This window comes from Pomacea canaliculata, linkage group LG5 (genome assembly GCF_003073045.1).
Source record: "Pomacea canaliculata isolate SZHN2017 linkage group LG5, ASM307304v1, whole genome shotgun sequence".
Taxonomy (NCBI): domain Eukaryota; kingdom Metazoa; phylum Mollusca; class Gastropoda; order Architaenioglossa; family Ampullariidae; genus Pomacea; species Pomacea canaliculata.
The window spans coordinates 21,752,662-21,773,400 of NC_037594.1; the positions used below are offsets into that span (position 1 = coordinate 21,752,662).

A 20,739-nucleotide genomic window follows, 5' to 3' on the forward strand; every position below is an offset into this window, starting at 1 on the left:
ATGTTAAAGAAGTCCCATTATACTCTCGAAAATTTAGCTTTGCTTTCAATTCTCCCTTTTTTAGAAACTCCCCAGCCTGCCTTCAAATGTTAGTCTTCTCCTTCCCGAAAGACAAATTCCACTTAAAAAGTCCCTGGTCGGTGACGTCAGCAGGGGAATGTACCATCCAGTCTTCACTTCAAGATGCCGTTAGAAGATGTTTTTCTCAAGCTCAGATCGATTGATATTGTGCACACCGATGATTTTGAGATGAAAAACAAGCCTCTTTGTTACGACGAGAGACATGCGACTGCTTTCTCGTTTGATGCTTGGACTTAACTCAGCAACAAACTCCCACATTTGGCACTTATCATATTTCCAAAACTCATATGCATGTGACAGGTTTATTTTTTCGGTCAAATCTCATGCTTCGTGTTCCCCAAAGACTTCATATACACCTAATCTCTCCGAATCCACGCGAAAGAAACTGCACTTTGATGTTAGCCACAAGGCCGAGATCGTAGCCCCCTTACCTAAACAAAAGATCTCAGACGCAAGTCTGGAAGTCAGCTTATGAAGTCGGGAAGGTAGGCTTTGCCGCCGACGACTTAATTATGCAGCACTAGCTCCCGTGCTTGACAGCGAAAAATAACCCGCCATCATTATCCCGCCGAAACTCGGCTAGGGGCACTTAGCTAAATAGCCCAGTCCATTTCATGCCTTCCTTCTTGCCTGTTAAACGCTGATCACTGCCAGCCTGGCATGTAGTTTCAAGCCTATCTGGTTCCGTTGCCTGTTTACGTCGCGAGCGAGTGGTACCGCTGCACTGCAGGGGAAGCCGTGGAGATCTCCCAGCAGGCCTGCAGGCGCACACACACGCGCGCACACACACACAGTGACAGAGAGACTGAGGGTGTTGGGGAAGAAGCAGGCTGCACTGCGCCGTGGCGCGCGGATCGATGTTGCAGCGGCCTTCACCTCCGTCAGACGGTGTACGGTGGGCAGATAATCGATGCAGATTACATCCCCTCCCGACCTTGTGTCCCCCGCTGCAAGGTCAATGCGCAACTGTAGCTGTTGAGGGCGCGGTGCTAATGTATGCGAGGCCCCTCGTGCTGACGCCAGTAAGTGTCATGGGCTGTCAGTGTCAGTCACGTGGCCCTGCTGTCAGTGGTCGGTCGCGAGATCGGACTGGAAGGCCTGGGTAAGAAGGTTGGGGGAGGGAGGGAGGAGGAGGAGGACAATGCACTTACTTTTACAGTTGGTTCAGTGGAGTGTGAGGGTGGGCTAGGTGGAGGTTGGTTTATCAAAGTATCTTATCTCCATGTGCTTTTTTTGTGTGAAGGAGGTTAGGGAGGGGAGGAGGGGCAGGAAAATTCGACACTTGACAACTGCATTTCTTGCTTCATTTTCAGGAGCAACTGCCAGCAGTCAGAAAAAAAAAACAACAAAAAACTGCCAGACTTGGGAGTGGTGAGAGAGGGGAGGGGTCTGCAGTTTCGTGCTCGCTGTCTGAGCTCTGAGATCAGCTCTTCGTTCGTCAACTGCGGCTTCCTATTTAGTTCACATGTACTTAGTGGCAAGATCAAGCAGATAGACAACGAAACCTCCCCAGCCATCCCCAACGCCCAGCTCCTATTTTTTTTTTCTTTAGGTTGTTTTTTTTATTTTATGTCTGCGCGTTACTTTATTTCGCGATCGCATAAGAAGCAAACGTGCAGCTCGATGCTGCATGCACGCGGCACACACCACCGCTGACAGGCCGAGTCGTCATCACACAGCGCAGCAGATGACACCAGCATCTGTAAGCTGATTGTGAGGACCCGACGCCCACTGCAGACTGAATGACGGGTTCGGCTTTGGATGCACCAATACTTGGCTGGCAAACGTGGACCTGTTTCAGCAGCAATACCTTGCCTCGTCCAGCTGACGTTCGAGTCGCTAAATTGGCCTCGGGTGAGGATGCTGTCTATCCAGTAGGGTTTCACATCAGTTCCAAGGTCTGCTTGGGGTTCCTTTCGTATCCTATCGGCAGCTCCACCAGTAGAAGCAGTAGTTTGTTTGGTGACTTTGGTGATGATTGTCGGATAATGGCGCTAATGGGGATATGGTGACGATTTGAGCAGTAGGTCGAGGCAAAACAATAAAGCAAAGTGTGGCGATGTGTATGTGAGAGAGAGCGACCTCTGACTACAGCCACACCTTGTGTCAAATCTCTACCAAATTCGGAAGAATTTTTCCTTTCGATTGTGCGATGTTCAAATGTATGTTTGGTTCCCTTCTCTGGAGCACGTTTAATTTTGATGTTCATGTTTTTTTATTTTTTGCATTCTAAAATGAAATCGTAATGCCCAGTCTTTTACAAAGAAGAAACGTAGATATTGTCATAATAATGCATATTCTTTAAGACAAAAGACAAAAAGATTATTTCGAGGGGGTGGGAGCAGCGAACGAAAGAATATGAAAGCGAAAGGGATGCTGGTAACACCATTATTTTTATTTCTCACTTCACTCGAAACGCCGAGCCTCCGTTATCAAACATGAGTTGTCAGCCTGTCGTGTTATTCATATCAACAGTACCAGTGTTTCACGATCACTAAGATGTCACGCATAAATACGTTTGACACAAGTGATGTGGCAGCCTGAAAGTTGACAATAAAATCATAGCTGAAAGAGTTATCGGCAGAAAGCAGCCCAGGCAAATCCAGGTACTCTGGCTAATAACAGATAATTGTCATGCCCCTTCTGATTGGATACAAGGAGTAACACAGGTGCAGTATCATACCACTTCGGTCGTTCCACTAGCCTTCCTACTCCCCAACATCAACAGCTCAGATCTCTCGAATCCACGAAGCACCGACTGACTGAAAACGGTCTGTCATTCTCAAACATCATATATATATAACATCTGAACGCAACAGTACAGCGAAGACAGATCCTGTAAATTATCCAGATAACAAGATGAAAACTTCGGGACTTCAGTTTTCTATTGAGCAACAACAACCTCTACCCCACGCCTTATGACCCGCCTAGGTGTAGTTTTGATTTCGCATTTTATTTAGTTAGGTTCGTGACAAGATGCATTGCCGAATACCATGTCCCTATGCCACGAAAAATCCCAGGTAAAAATCATCCTCATTTGTCCACGGAAAGAGGTCAAACCCTTTGTGTCACGTTAAAATAGGGTTACGCTTAATTAAAATATGCTCTCAGTATATAGGCATGCACACAAGTGCACACACACAGAGAAATTTATTTCTGTAAAAGATGGCGCCTATACACATTTCTTTCTGCTGAGCCACACTAATGACAACACAGCAGACTTCTGACATTTAACAGACCTCTAATACTCTTCCCTCCCTTTTACCCTTCCTCCTATGAACGAAACTTAGTGCAAGAAGAACCAGAGATTCTAAAAAAGCAACCACCAAAGCTTCCCCAATGAAAATTTCGACAAAGGATACGAACATGGAATACGATGTTAGATGCTTCAATACCCTGTTTCAGGATTATCCTTTTGCAGTCCTATTCTATCTGCTCTTATTTCAGTCTCGAAAACACATTCAGAACACTCTATTGTCAGTGGCGCCATCACCAAACATTCGCTCGGAGGGGAAACTAGCCGTGGCTTACTCAATAGCCTTTGCGTAAACAATGGATCAACGGCAAACTGCGTCACTAGAGTTAACCTGTTTGCTGTCGGCGCGGCAATACACCCTTGTAACCTGTGCGCAAAGTGCTTGCTGCCGAAGAAACTAATTGCGCATTCCGGCAATCTCTTTCCACGATTCATTCATTTCACGACGTGCAGTTTAATTAATTTACTATTGTCTTATTATTAGGGACATTTATCTATAACATAATTTTTTTATTATTATTTAAGATAGCTATATTATCTGACATGTCACAAAATTTGAACATTATGGGAGTGCGTAACTGAACGAAGAAAAAAAAGAGAGGAGAGAGCAAGAAAGAAATAAGCCAGGTAGGGAGGGAAATGAGATTAAGTAAATCAGTAATGCATGGCCGAGGTTCGAGAGGAAATGTCACTTCAACATATATATATAAACATACTTCATACACAGCATTTTGCAATATGTGGCGACAATACTTTTGTGTTGAGTGGTACCGAAGGACTACAACAACAAACAAAAAAACCGGTTAAAGTTCAGGGTTACCCCCAAATTCGCATGCATACTAAATCATTCATTCTGTAGACGCCATAAAATGAGTGTGCTTCTGGTCGCCCCGTTACCCTTTTCAGGTCGTTGGGAAGTGAGGTGTGAGAGACCTCCTTTACTCGGGATCAGCTTTACATAAGGGTGGGGGTCCATCTCTTCCTCGCTGCCTTACCTTCCCCAACACTCTATGGAGTCGGATACCGACAACTAGGGGAAGCTGACTGCGCCACACGGGTTTCGAACTCTTGGTTCGGACGTCACTGGTTTGTTCAGCTATTCGCACCATCTTAAATGTAACTCGAAACAACAAACTGTGCTCTGGCTTTACAACGAACGTGCTCCACGAACAGCAAATATGAAGTAAACAACATCCTACAAGCTGTCGATTACACTAACAAAATAAATTAACTATTACCTTTCACATGAGGAGTAGAGAACGCTATCGCGCTGTACTCGCCAAACACGTTAGTCACCAACCTTCTATATTTCATCAGAACACTACATGCCAGTTTGCTGTTTGTAGTTTTCACAATGAAGAGGTAGACATACTTTAGGCTGTTTAAAGTAGTTCGAGGATGTAAACGCTATTTCTTTGTCACAGGGGTAGAGAGAAAGAGTTATGGAGTGCCTGTGTGCGTGTGTGTGTGTGAAAAGGAGAAGGGAGTAGTCCCACTGCACGTGACAATCTATCGCAATCTTTTATTACAACCCGTTTGAGTTACAAATTCTCTATTTGATTTGTCAGTGACAAATTAAAGAGTACTCGACAGTCACACGATGAGCAAAACCCTATCATGAGTCTTTGCAAGGCTAAGGACGACGGGAAAGCTGATAGGATGTGTTAATAATGTTCTTCATGCTTTATAGTAGTCGGTCCTCGTTTCAGTCTTTGTGAGAATGTCCATCTTTAAAGGTTTGTATTTTGCAGGCGAAAGAAATGTTGGGGAAATGACGTATGCTCAGCACTTTACTCAAAGTCTTGTCAACTGTCAATTTCTCAGTTCATTCGCTTTTCTTACACACCCAACATACATCTCACTTAGACTGGCCGCACAGGAAATCCCTAACTAACCTGTTTATTAAGATACTTGAAATTGAGATGGAAATAAATAATTTTCTCGAATTACGGGACACATCACCGAATTCCCAAGACAGGTTAACACGTGGGTTCAGGTTCGCTGCTCAAGACTGGGGCTGTAATACTCAACAATGGGCAATTAATCTCTGTCCTAGCGAGAGTAAGCTGAAGAAACAGAGCCATTACGTGTGTCGGCACCTGCTGATAAAAAGGAACGTAGGAGCAGCAGGTCAAAAAAGTTCACAAACTGTCCCGAGACTAACACTATGCATAACACTCCTGAGACTAATATTTCCGACATTAACACTATACATGTTAAAAAAAAATAAGCAAAAAAACCCCAAAATACACAAAGAAGCAACATAGTCTACCGAAGGTTTCTCCTGTCATTTCTGTCTGTACGTTTGTCTCCCTATTCCACTTCCTCTTCCATTCCTGCAATATTCTGCATGTTTCCCTCTCCCATTTCCTTAAGCCCTGGAGTTTAGCAACAGCACTGCCCTCCAGGGAAGAATTCCCACAGACTGGAACTTGATCACATGGATATCATTAATTGATTACAGATATTGATTAATAAACTCAGATCTGGCTTAAGTTTGAACTTGATCACATGGATATCATTAATTGATTACAGATATTGATTAATAATCTCAGATCTGGCTTAAGTTTGTCCTATAACGATGCACCGACTGTCCCCAGAAATCAACAGCCCAAAAATGAGTGTGTCATTGTTTCAAATACCATCACAGATATGAGAGAAAAAGATGTGACGAGAGATGCACATACCCTACTCCCTCCCGGTTGGCCTGTTTTCTGGACAACCACGTCGTGCATCTACGAATCCCCGTTGCTGAAGGATGCGTCGACGTGCGACAAACGACACATATCTTAGTTTTCAGCACAACGACACGCAGCAGTAAACAGGTTGCTAGGTTCCATCGTCACGTACCAATGAGTCTATGACACTGGGGTCAGAGACCTGAGAAGCGATGGTAAAGTACCCCGCGAGATGTGTGTATTAATTGGTAGCCGTATGGAGGGACACGAATCCGGATGGGAAGGGCTAAGGGAGGTGGATGAAGTGGAGGAAAGACGGGTAACAGGCGGTGGTGGATGAGACAGGCAGACACTAACCAGGAGTCTCTAGCGGTCGTGACGCTGACAACAGATGCGGCAGAGGTACAAGCCACCGTTCTGCCGGTCAGATGGAGAGGAAATGGGGCACCGCCTCAACAGCTGACAGAGGCAGTTCAGGTGATAAGAGGCCAAGAAGGAAAAATACACATGATAAGCCAGTCGTTTCACGGAAGAAGCAGACAAGAAAATTCCCCGGTGATCTGGACGGAGCGAACTTTTGGACATGACCATTCACTTCGCAGTGTGTATTAGAGCTGGTCTGTGGAGAGACTTGCCGCGTTTACTAACGTGAAGACAATACCAATCACGTATGTTAGGTATGCGCAAAATGCAAAGCACGTATGTTACCGCTTGTAGTCTGTAAGTGAGCAGGGTGTGTGCTCTGTTGCCTCTATTCAGTCCACATCTCTCGTGCCATGTCATTACCAGTCAATGGCCTTACAAACCAGGGATCAGTGCTGCTTTTACTGTAGTATAGGCATTTTTCTCGCAGCATTATCTCAAATTACGTCGAGACTTTTTAGCTGTTAATCCTGGCATGTCTATCTCGACTAAATGACAGCATGGAAATGAGTACCTGGACAATTTCAGTGGGCTGCCAAAACTAATTGCTTTCATGTGCTCTATTGTGTCTGTTTCGGTCGTTCATGCATTTTCTCACAGCTAATGTTCTGAAGAGCTTAACAAACAACGTGTAGCTACACTCTTGTTGAAGTCGGTAGCAAAAACTAAAAATATTAAAGAAAACGAAGAGTACAAAATATTTGCAAAAAACGACTGGCTCTGGAGGAAAAGGACTGTCTTCTGTTCCCGCGCTGAAATCAACGAGGCAACCTTGAGAAAAGGGCGGCGGAATAGAGAATCCGAGGTTCAGCTGCAAAGACAACTGCTGTATGAGGGATCAGCCAGCGAAAAACAAGACTTCGACAACAGTCCTCGTGCGTCACACGGACTTGCCGGTGAGTGGCGCCGCAAGCGGGTGATTAGCCTTGTTTGCTGGCGGACGAATAATGACCTTCACAAGGGGACTTCACGTGGATGACTTTAGAGCAGATGATGTTTGACGATTGGATGTGTGAGAATAGGAGAAGATATACAAGTATAGCGACTGCATCCCATCCCAGATGCTATAAAACTGTGCCACCAAGACCGGTCTGTTAGATGCGGTGTTGCAGGATTATAATATAAATATATATGCCGAAGTTTGTTTAGGCTTTATTCTACAAATAGAATATCAATTTTTTTCTGATTAATAATATTTCTACAACACCTTAATCAGTTAATTTGGTTTGTCTACTTGTCGAAGAATGAAATGGAAAACGAATGTCTTCGTTTGCTTTGTATATGGAAAAACAAGAAACTATGTTCTTCCTTCTTTCCCTTGTGTGACGATTCTGTGCTATGAACAGAAGACGGTTGTGAAGGAAGAGGAGGCCATATAAACAGAGATCACATCACATTCCTTGCGTGTATCATGGGGAACAGTCCTCCTTGTGATAATGACAAGCGTCGTTTACTAAAAGGCGGCTCCGTTGTGGAGTGAAGTGACCACTTTTTCACAAAGGTAAAAGATGTTACTCCTGTTGTGAGACAGCACGTGTGAGGTCATCTTCTACAGACAGAAAAATATAGACTACAAATAGAATGATTCATGCTATAACAACCGAGGCAGAGAGCCCCATTCCGACATCCATTTCTTTACTTTTTAAGGGAAATCAGGGAGGAATCCCCGGGTACAGTATCTGCATGTGTGTGCAGTCTTTTTATGTTTGTGTGTGTGCTATCACATGTGTACGATGTGTAGGGGAGATGTTGTAGAGAATTTAGTGCAAGGACGATGAACGCGAACAGCAAACTATAGCCTAGCATATTTCATGTTAGCAGCTAACAGAACCAAAATAAAGAGTTACTCCATTTAAAGTCTTTACCAGCAGGAAATACGACGATTTGTACATGTCAAACGCAAAGGGCATGCTGGGCCTGCCCGGACAATATGGCTTGTTGGTTTGTTTGATAGTGCGTCAACCTTCGTGGTGATTTCACAAGGAGGAATAATGGATAATAAAAATTACCCGATAGGGGTGGGGCGGGAGACATCCAGAGAGAGGTCTTTCTGCCCCCAGGTTTGAATGACGTGGCAACAAGCCAGCGTTACATGACTGTACTCCAGCACCGCCCCCACTCCATGACTTCCCGTGAGAGAGGTATTTGAAAGAGTTTATTTGAAGTCAGAAACTAATTTGCATGGAATCTCGTGAGTGTGGTCACAGACAGCATTATGTTTAGCGATGGTGTGGTGGTTAGGTGGGAGAAGGCGAACAATAAAAATTCGATTATAACGATGGGGATAAAATAAGTAAAACATGTTTTGTTTTCTAGGCATCGCCATACACAGGGAAAGAATAAAGTAAGTCACTTAATGAATGAAATAGTAAGGGATGACATCAACAGAGAGTGGGTGAGTAATATGTACTCAACAGGTAGTCACTAATTCATATTTAAAATTGTCTTGAAATCGGGAGGTACCTCAGATCTTAATGGCTTTGAATCTTTATGAGACAAACAACAGAGGAGCACTAGATTCACATTCGTCCGAAGAAGAAAACAAGGTGGAGAAGGCGGTGTGTGCGACAAACCAATCGGAGGTACCTCCCGATTTTAGACTTAGCGGTAGTTCGTCAGAAAACCGAGAGCGTGTATACCGTCAGAAACCTCCACCGCCTGAGATGTGAGGGAAGCCATTGTGATCACAACCTGATCCTTCTGTACCCTTTGTCAGAAATGACAGATCCTTTCGTCCGACAGGTGTGAACAATCTGTGGCAGTCCGTCTGTGTGTTGTGGGGGAATAAGGGGGTGGATCAACTTTGTGGGGAGGGGGAAATCAGGCTAAAAGTGTATCTGTGGGTCCCCGCCCCGCATCGGTTGTCAGCTCCTCGTGTCACGCGCAGATAACCCGTTGATGCACTCCACATCTAGGTCAGAGGCCAGAGGTCATTACTTGATCGACGATCAGCAGTTCTAAAGGGCGAGCTAGGAGCGGAAGCTGTATGTGGAGCTGAGGTTGCGGGCCACGCATTCCTCGCTCTGCGCTCTTGCAAGCTCGTGCTTGTTTTTAGCGAGGTACCATAGGTCAGAAGTAAAGCCGCTGGCTCCCCCCTATCCCAGCAGTCCCGCACCGACTTGCCGGTTCGGTGGGATCATTTTGACTGGTTAATGTACTGAATGATTGACAAGTGACGTTGACACTGTACCGACGCGTGACGGCATGTAGACCACACCTCCCAGCTCGTCGGTCGTGGCACACTCTACCACCTGCGCGCGAGCGTGTGTGTGTGTGCGCGCGCGCGCGCGCGAGTGTGTTGGAATGCAGAAACGGGCTATAGAAAGGGAACTTCTATAGTCTTTTTCAGTTTTACCATGCGGCTCTGCCAACAATGCCGCTGGTCGATATTGACAATGTTCGAGGCACTGTACAGGTTCGGGATGACACACTTTCGCAACCGCTGTTATTTAGCTTCTCTACCACCCCACCTCCCCACTGTCTCCAAGCATGCAACAACATGCGCGCGTTTGTGCAGTAACTGCAACGTCCACGAATACCGAATGAGACCGGTGCTCGTTACGACAATGACAACAAACGAAATTTTCGTGTTCTTATCTGAACAAGTGGAACAATCTGCATAGTAATCTGCAGTCCTTGTCTTCTCAGTTTCACTCATGGCGGCTTGAAAACAAGTCATGTTTCGTCTCAATCCAGATTGTGTCTTAATTTATTCGATCACCGCAGTTCTGAGCTTCCCGTGTAGGGGCGGTGAGCAGTTCGGCGATGAACTAGTTTACGAGGTGAGGGAGGGGGGATAGTATGGCCCAGTAAATATCGTCTCGGGGTATACGTAGCTAAGTCTGGCTTCCGCAGAAAGGGCTGGCATGGTGGCGGGAAGGGGGGGGATCTCCTGGAATTCTCTCCCCTTTGTCAGTCTCCCCCCCCCCCTTCACAAAATGCGAGAGCACTTTCCTATCACACCAAGCAGTCGCGATCGCCTCGGTATGGAATGGCTGCTCCATCTGCAAGCGGATGCTGTATCGCAGTGTCTGGTGTGTAGTAAGGGGCGTGCTGCACATGGCTACAACAACCAGACTACTCCCCCACCTAAACCCTCACCTCACCCCTACACACTTCCCTCTTCCTTCTACTCGCTGCACACCGGCAGACAGCTAGCATGCCACTTAACATCTTTACCGACCGTGCATAATAATTGGACAGTTGCCGGAGAACTGAGGTCTTTTGTTATGAACACTAACAGCCTGTATTCTCTTTCACAGAAAGCAGCCATCCTAAAAGGCTGTTGCATGTGCATCATTTAATTATTAATGTTGCCAGAGGATTTTTTTCTTTTTTTTACAATACGCCACGGAAAAATCAAGGTAATAGAAGTGCATAAAAATGAAAGTAATAGGAATACGACATGGAGCTTGACAAGCACGACGTTCTTCACAAGCTAGTGAGCAAGTATTCTGTGCCGCCCCTGAGAAAAGCTTCCTGCACCGCTCCGAAGAAAAGCGCTTGTGTACTGTCAAAGAGATTCTCAGACTGTCTGGCTGACTTCCAGACTCGGTTGAAAAAAAATCTTCGTTTGCTATCATGCCTTTATTCGTGTGAAACATACCTTTCTTCACGTAGAACACACTTACCTTCTTGCCTGTTTAGTAACTTTCTAGGCCCTCGTAAGTGCACATTCAGTCCAGCTGCGGTGATGAAAATGGCTTCGTTTTCTGATTCTTTTCTGGCAGGCATCTGGTTTGGCTGTGGTCGCACTTTCAACTGGTCACATTCCTCCGTGTTGCCCCATGAAGAAAAAAACATCTTTGAGCCACATGCCTCGACGTCTGGTCCTACAGTGCTTTTGCTATCAGAGGATTAAAAAAAAGGGGGACAGCATAGCGTTAATAAGAAGACAGCTAGATTTATCACTAGCAGCAAATACTACTCTGTAAAAAAATTTCACATTCAGTCTGCCAGACTATAAATAGGCAAAATATCCAGGGTATATTTTTGTTATTATAATTATAATAATTTCTGACGAACATACCTCTTTACCTGACAGGAAGTTTATGACGTTTTTTTAAAAAAAATATTTAAATGTCTACACACGACGTCCTCTTATACTTAAACTCATTATACCTATACAAAATCATAACCTCTACCGATCGATCAGTCGTCTCAAAATGTATCTCGTACAGCCAAACGAGCCAAGGGCTGACAAAAGTTAAAAAGCTGGTACTCGTTCCTGAATGTGTGACACGTGACATTACTAAAATGGGTCGGAAAAAAAGGTGGCAGTTTGTTCTCAGTGTACACAATGTGTGAACAATGCAGACAGTGGTCTCCTGTGCCTAATTATCTACGTGGGTGAATCTAATGGGGACTAAAAAAGCATCAACAAACATTTTAAACGGGACTAATATTGATTACTACTTTAACCGAAAATACTATATACTACACTTATTATTACTATAGACGACACACGAAGTGATCAAATATTGTTACATGGCAACAGTGGTGAGTGTCGCTAATAAAATTGAATCAAATTATCGCTTCGTCAAATGTAAAAGTTTCATTCGGGTTGGATGTAATACACGTTTTTCTCAGCCTGTATATAAGCATTCATCATAAATGTGCCAATAAGGTATTATAGATATGCTTATCTACCTAGTAGAAAGAGTTAGTGTTAAGGATACACTTGTGCGCGCCAGATTCCCTCAATCACTCAACCAGAAATTTAATGTTCTTTTGTTTGAACACAAGATAAATAATACATGTCTCCTGCAGGTCTTACAACACAAATATACCTGAAGGGCAAAACACTCGCTGGCCCAGTTCCAAACCAAATTAACTTCCCTGTCATTAGAGAGAGAGTGCGTGTATGTGTGTGTGTGTGTGAGAGAGAGAGTGAGCGACTCCTTTCAAGTTAACAACAATCTCGCTACAATACAGTTGGAGTTCAGATATAAGCTAGTACTGAATAGAAACTCAGAAATAAACAGCCGGAGCCGGAGGATGAAAAACGTGCACTCATGAAGTAACCACAGTCGTTGAAAGTTCATGAACGCATCTCTGCTCGCTAAACTAAAGAGAGTTGCTGCAGACTCACGCCGAAGCTTTAATACTTTGGACTTGACATCTTGACACAAGTCTCTACGAGGTTTAGCGTCATCGCTCACCTTGAATTATGTATTCCAAAATAAGAACCGACGCCTCTGGTCTGCACAAAGTAGAAACCACATTCGATGGATGGACGACTTTAGCAAGTCTCATGGTGCCGTTTCTAGCTCCAATGATCCCTCTATGTATTTAATAGTTTAGCTTTCGTCGCTGACTACTTGAAATCCCTACCTATTTAACAATGTTACAAATGTTAGGAGATGAATTGAGAACGCTCGTTTTTTCGACTCAAATTACAATTCTTTCAAAACAAAAATTTCAACAAACAAGGTGACAAAAATTGTGACCGAACGCTGTTGAGAATCACAGCTCCACGCCCCACACGAAACTCGTCTGGATGGCTGCCGTGTCTCAATGGGATTTTAAGAGCCGCTATTTAAAAATAAATAAACACCACCACCTTGACATGCAGACTTAAACAGCCCCTCGTTCAGCAGGCGCGGCAGTACCCTCCCTGTCTTTCCACAGCGTGCCGACGCAACAATACAACTTGCGCATCAAAACAGACATGCTGTGTCATTTGCCTGTAACAGTCTACATAGTCACCAGAACATTCACGTAGGCCACACCGTCAAAGTAGTCAATTCTTCTTTGGAGAAATGTGAAACTGGACTGGAGGTTATCGTCGGAAACAATCAATGCTGTCTATATGTGAAGTGACGACTTCTGGTGTCAGCAAGGATTCTGTAAATACATACCACGGACGTGTATAGGTGGATGGCTGACTGAATGCCGAGACCGACGCTCGGCCTCTTGTGATGCTCACCGCTGCTAGTCTCGGCGAGCAATTGACAGACTTCCGCTTCCGGGAAAGCTTGAAGATGGAATTAAGCTTTTGATGTTAACGCTATAATTACTGTATTGCTTAATTGCACTATTAACTAAACCCTTGCCTGTTTAGAACACAAAATTATTTGCTTTATTAGTCTCAAATCATTTTTATGGATTAATAAATAGTACGAAACGCACATTAACATTGAGATCTAAAATCTTGGTTCTCAATGGAGTTAAATTTTTTGTCTGAACGGCCTCTAGTATTACTGAGAGTCGCCCGTCTTGCTCTTTTGATATACCTGCCCGCGGAAGCGGAAAAAAAAAAACTTACATCGAAACATTTGACACTTGCACAGTGACATCCTTCCACACAACAATATAAACCACCTCCTGACTGTTTATTTACTGTTATTACTCTCGCAGACTCTGCTGACACAGTTAGGCCGAAATAAAGGATATATTTTGACATCCTAATCATCAAACAGAAAGAAACAACTTCATGTCAGTTGAAGACTTCGGCGTTAAATTTACAGTGTGGTGAATTATCAGATACGCTAACTTGAAAGAAAGCACAAATGAAAATGGTAGTCTCTGCCATTACTGCTTTTAGGTCTTTAATGGCATTTCTGGAGAATGGAATAACGAATGGAAACACACACAACACACACACGAAGCCAGTGTCAATTAAGGTGTCCCAGTAAACAAGACTCATTCATTCATGCGCCTTAGAGGGATGGGGGTCTGCTCGCATGTCTCTTGGATCTTGGATCCTTCCCCAGTCCCTTCCAGTGCAGTGCTTTCATTCATTTTGCTGGTGGTGCGTGCACGACCAACCCAAAGCAGCCAATTCCTTTTTTTTATACCCCTCCGTGTGGCTTTCTTTTCCTTGACTGAGTCTGCTAATGGAAGTCAATCACCCGTCCGACCTTTGACCTATCTCATTAGAATGCCCGTCACGCCTGACGCAGAGGATTTGTCATTTGCTGGGGGCTGTCCCGTGAACCAGCCGTGCCGAGAAAAGAATCCATCCAATAAATGAGAAAACCTATACGACTTCATTGAATTCGACAAGACGGGTATCGATCGCAGCTTGTTCATTAGACGCATTGTCAGCCGCCCCGGCTTGTCAGCCTGCCCCTGCTCCCCCTCCGCATGCAGGGGGTGGGGGTGAGGGTGGACAGGACGCTAAGACGGAGCTCAATTGACGTCATCACAATTGCGTCAGTTTGACAACCGGAACTGGCGCGTGCAGAAAGCAGGCAGTCTTTTGAGTGCACTTAAATGGTGAGGTATCATAAGCTGGTGCTGAAGATTATATATGATTTCTTCTTTAATTTGACGATAAGTACATAGTACCACAGGCCACGAGGGAGATCGGATGAAAGTGTGAAAGCCTTGCTCTTCCCACTCGCATCACGTGACCAGCTGCGTGTCTCGTGACCTAGATGTTTGCTTGTGACTTTCTTCCCCAAGAGGCGTTTACCGCGATGTTTTATGCATGCTTCAGAAACTTCAAGAATTTCGAGAAAGTGTTTGGGTGACATGGAACAGAGCAAATATTCTGTTGACCCTACAGATATGATAAAACGTCGAAGGACTACAGTAGAAGGCAGGGGTGGGGGTTGTGGCATTAACATATACTTAGGGCTCTGTACCGATACACTAATATTTCATCTAATCTCTAGGTCAAACAAGTGCGATTAACGACGATTGAATGAAGAAAACTGGCTTAGGAACAACTCGGAAAGACTTCAACTAGTAACAGATACTAACAAATATTTGTATATGTGGCACCTCCTCTTGTTGTCTAACTCAAAAGTTTCCATCGAATTAAATTTTAGAAAATAAAACCTGGAAAAGAAACCACACTAAATGAATAAAACGGTCTGCTTCACAAAATAAGTGTATCGATAGTATACATTTATATACTTATTTAACACATTTCACAGTCCAAGATTTCACACTTGGAGTTGATCTAAACTACATGGAACAAAGATACCATCGGGTAACCCCTATACAAATTGACGTATGCATTCAGCCGACCTTGTACTTCAAGCCAAAGAAAGAAAAAGCTCACATTCAAACCTCAAAGAGGTGACACACAAAGTCTGCAATTCGACGAATGTCAAAAAAAAAAAAAAAAAAAAAAAAAAAAAAAAAACCAGAACCCTGCTGATTCGCATCGATGTACTTATTCATGCAAGTGCCCTCTTGAAAAATCAGAACGAGGCCCAGTGGATAGAAGTGTCCTCTAAAGCATATTGGCACTGACCTACTTATCAACAGGTCCGTGACACTGGGGGTGAAGTTTCATTCCACATTCCCACTTTTAGAAATAAAGAATAACTAGGACTTATTCTGTCACTGATTTTAATAATTTATTTAGTTCTTTATTATTTATTTAGTGTGTACATTTATATCTTTAGCATTTCTATACCATCGACCGACCTACCATTATTTTCTTTACCCCCTCTAAATATTCTGCACATTGTATACATGCATTGTATACATGTATCTCATGCATTTGTTTATCACCATCTTATTTGGTTTGACTAGACATATATATATACACACGCGTGGTCTTCATATGTAGATTAACAGGGAGATCAACCAGCCAGCTTTTATCCCAAGAATCTGTTTTCAAAGATCTGTACAGAGGCAGGTAAGACAAGCTTATGTCTTGACCATCAGGGAGTGAGTACCTAAAGGATAGCAAGTAATAAATACAAGAGTTGAGTTTCTTTCTTGATAAACAGGAAAAGAAAAAGTAAATATAGGTAGTGGGAGTTATTACATGTAGTTTTACAAATTCAAGATATAAACAAGATTGAGTGTGTGTGTAAAAGTATTATTCATCAGGTAAGTCAGTTTCTTGTTTTTCGTGGTCTTGGTTATAGGATCACCTTTAACAAAACCCTAGCTTATCTATCTGCTGATTAACCTGACAACACTACAGTAAGCTGAAATACATACCTTTTGTTTATTTTGTTTATTTTGAATTTACACCACAATATAGCACCTTTTTTCTCATTCATCATCTACAGTTTCTTTACTACAGTTATATGCGAATATTCCTTTTTTTTCCGCAAGCCATTCGGGTGTGCTAATAACCACACACTCATAATGGCTTATTCAAAATATTAATCACCAGGTTTACGCCCCTAAGGACTCTTCAAGTTACAAACTGTACGATACAGATAACTACACGAAGGCGTATTCTAAAAATTACCGTTCGGTTTGTAAGTTGCCATGTACATGCTCTCTCATCTAATGAGATTTTTCTTTTCCACTCCAGGCTTCACTTGAACGCTAATTCAAATTTATTATCCTTGTCTAGTTAACAAAGTTATTAACACCCACTAATCCACAAAATTCGATAGCACAAGAAATCAAGCGCAACTTGTAACAAACGGACTGTTCTAAGCATGTGCGGAGGTCTCCTGTACCAATCCATAGGCTGTAAATAATGGATCCTGAGATGTCTAAATGTGACTTTCCACTTTGTCCAAAGGTCTGTGCCTTTTTTTTTAAGAACAATTATTCCCCCTGAAATGATAGCCCCGGGCGAGTGTCATAATTGGGGTGAAAGCCGTGTAGGTTGTGTACTATACCACAAGAATCTCCTATCGTGGGACCCCACTCAGGCTCGGGGGCAGGAGCGGTTGCCCCGGTTGCCACCCCTAAAAGGCCGCCTCCAGGTTTCGTCAGCTCTGTTTTCAGGGGCGTAACCTTCACACAAATTCGGCGAGGTTAGTCAATGGCGAACTTCTCGCCGCTTAGGAATGACTGGTGAATGTTGAGACATTTCATCCATTTTCGAGCCAGTCGTTAGAGGCCAGATACAAAGCCATTTCCTCAATAAGTTTCCAAGTCACTGGAATTTGCCTCACCTCACAATACCATTCCCAAGCTTGGTCATCTATCACTGTATACGCCCTTTTACCAATTTTCGATAATTAACGGTAGTCACTTTTACCCCATGCAATCTTTCCAGAATTTTACTTTTCACCTTGATTTTATTTAAAAATTTGAGTTTTTCCTACATCAAGAGACTGCAACTGCCATTGCATCCCTCCTTTTGTTCATCTTTACTCTTTCTTTGACAGTTAGTGCTTTTCTTTGTCGTTTTCGTTTTTGATAAGTAATTATTATTGATTCCGTCATAGTTGTGGCTTGTTAAAGATTTATATGGGAACTAACTCTAGGTCTACAGTGCTCTTGAGCAACAGATCATTATGTGCACCGTGGTGGACGAAGAGGTTCTCCTTATATGGGCGTCTTTTTAACGGGAATTTTTTTTAAGTCGTGGTAGAGGACAAAAAGTTCGCAAGAATTTTATTTTTTACAAGCACGTGACTTTTGTGAAAGATCGTAATGAAGCACAATGGAGTGTCGTGCACTTGTAAACAACAAAGATACAGCAATGAGCCTGTACTCTCTTAAAATGTATTTAATTTATTTTACGCGAAAATCTTAATACATCAGAAGCGGTCGGCCAGAAGCAGTGTATTTGAATATGTACTTAACTTTTTATCAACATGCACCTCCTCGAAAAGTCGAAATAAAGCTCAAAGTCTCGGTCGTAGTCAAATAGGGTTGGTAGTCGTATTAGAGATGACGTTTATTTAGCGAAATGCATCTTTGAAAAAATTTCGGATCGTAACTAAGAGGATGTCGTAATCTGGAAGGCCTTCATAAAGAGATTTTACTGTATTGATATATATTCTTGCTCATCAACTTCGACAGTTCATTTTACCCCATGTGTACGCATTACACAGAGTATGCAGCTTGTGTGTGTAACCAACCAGTATAATTGGCTTTGACCTATGAGTATATATTACACAGTGTACATATCTATTACATTTGTGCGTCACCAACCTGTATAATTTGGTTTACCCCATATATATATATTGCACATTTCTTGCATTTGCTTTGCCTATTATGATTATATTGCAGGATGTGTACATTTATATTTCTTATGTTTATGATTACAAATTCAAATTCACTTGAATAGGATTTTCCCCCATCTAAAATAGGAAAAAAATTATAATATGCGACTTTACAGTTTTCATCATGTTGCCTGCAAACATTGAAACAGATCGTACCAGTATAAAAACATTTCTAGTGAAAATGTGGCATGCGATCAATGGGAGCCATTTATACTTTAAGAAATTCCACCAGAACACAAAAATACAAAAGCAAATGCAAAAACGTAGGCATTTCTACCACGAAAACTGTGTTAGCCTTGTTTGATTATTTCAGTGACACTATCATGGATCTTACAACAGTTTCGGGAAATTGTCCACATGCAAATGTGAATTAGGAGCATCTATACCTTGTGTTCATTTATTGCCTCTGGAGCTATAAAGAGAAACAAAAAGATATTACAATTTTAAACTATTTATGGTAATAATTATCTGATTGATTTTTATAATACATGCCAGCATATTATAATTGTAAAAGGAACGCATTTAAACTTTGAATATTTGTGTACGATCGTGTAGAAGAGGATGATTAAAAAGTGTTATGTCACTTTCTATATTCCTTCCTTCACAGTAACGGTAAAATAAATTGTAACATACTTTAACATCCATATATATATAAGCAAGGCCATGATCGTCTGCAATGTGGAGGAGTTTCCACCAGTGAATTCAGTAAACGAGCCCAGAGTAGGAAAATCAAAGGAACAGTAGCCAAGGTTATGCAAAGGTGTATTAACCCTATTTCGAAAGATTAACCAGAATCTTCTCTCCCTTTTGTAACTGTCGGCTTACTCCTGCAACAAACTTGCAATGACCCCATTTGAGAACATCAGGTCACATTACTGTGTCAAAATAAATTATAGATAATTATAACGAAATCAAAGACGTTTTGAGGAGTCTACAAAGGTTTTGTTTAAAGTTGGGTTTCCAAAATACTATGCCTTTCTGTCGTTAATTGGAAAGGCTAATTAGTAACAGATTGTCAGTGTAAGAGGTGAAGATAATAGTGAGCATTGTTCAGTGTTTGGACAGAAGTACATTTCTGGCGACATTTGCTTCTCGCAAGAAAAAAAAAGTTTGACACAAGTTTAGGTTCTTCCGCCGTGAAGCCATGGCCTCACAAGTTTCAATATTCTCTTCACCATTTTTGTGACACATACTCAAAGCAAATTCTGGCATCTTATCCTTTAAAAAGTCTTAAATTATTTCAACATTTACTAATTTGCAGAATTTAATAAAATCATATGTAGAAACCCAATTTTCTGCAATAAAAATATCTCTTTAAGACTGAGAATGGAAAAAAAATCTGAAAATGAAATAAACGATATGAATGGAGGAGGGGAAGAGGGGGAAGAGGATTTAAGACTTGCAGCCGACTGTTCGTCAAATAAATAATTTCATAATTCTATCGACTCAGAGATAGGAAAAACGTGAAGACGGCCTGTCGGTTAAATTATATCCTACACTACATCCTAAACCACTGAAAAAAAAAAAAAAAAAACACGCTGATTCATATTCTAAACTCTAAAGGAATGTCTTTGGCTTCCATGTTGAAGAAAACAAATGATGACCCTCCTTTCATATCCCCCCCTTCCCCTTCTTAGACTCACGAGCCTTTGAAAATCCGTTACAGGGTGTTGTATGTCCCAACCTTGCTTGCTGCGATGTACAGACGAGAGGGGGAAGGGAGAGGATTAGCTAATGCACCTCTTGAATTTAATGAAAAGTAGGGAGTGCAATTCTGGACGAAAAGGACTGAAATTGAATGAACATTGATATGGTTACAGGGCATCCGTCTAGTGTGTGTTCTGGTAGGTAACACTTAAGTCTGAAAATTTCCTATCGATACTAATGAAGATACCTGGTGGTGCTGACTGCAATCCTGGCTGACATAGTCTCTCGTTTCAAAATCTAACCAACATTTCATAAATACGATGAAGGAAAAACTAGAAAGGCGAACTATGTTTGTGACGAGTGACGAGTGATTTAGTCGAGACAAGAGCCTGAATACGCTCGCGTTACTTCCAAGATATCTGCATCAAAGAGGTCTGAGAGTTTTCTGTTTAGTACATTAGATTACAGAGTCTCTCTCTCACTCTGGACACGCAAAGACTTGCGTTGGTCTTTTTTTAATGAAATTACTAAACTTTTGCATGTATTATAATTTCTAATAATGCTGTCCAACAAAACAACCAATGAATCTAATTGCTCTCAAATACTAACTCTAAGCACAACTTAAATTATAATTATATATACAACACAAAAAGCAAATAGTTCTGCTCATGTCTACGTAAAATGTCGTACAGATCCCACAAACTGAGTCTTGAATGGCACTCTCTTTAACAATCGCCCTCCCTCTGTCTCCCCCCCCCCACACACTATA

The 20,739-nt window shown here is 42.4% G+C and overlaps 1 long non-coding RNA gene across 4 annotated transcripts in view; it reads right to left on the reverse strand.

The window, feature by feature from the left end:
• The window catches only part of LOC112563783, a 77,310-nt gene that overhangs the window by 43,041 nt on the left and 13,530 nt on the right, over positions 1-20,739 (reverse strand). For 3 of the 4 annotated variants that reach the window (XR_003099125.1, XR_003099123.1, XR_003099124.1), the window contains exon 4: positions 11,070-11,284. This is a non-coding gene — a long non-coding RNA (uncharacterized LOC112563783). Of the gene's footprint in view, positions 1-6,276; positions 7,988-11,069; positions 11,285-20,739 lie in introns of those variants that run through there. The other variant, XR_003099126.1, reaches the window with a different exon arrangement.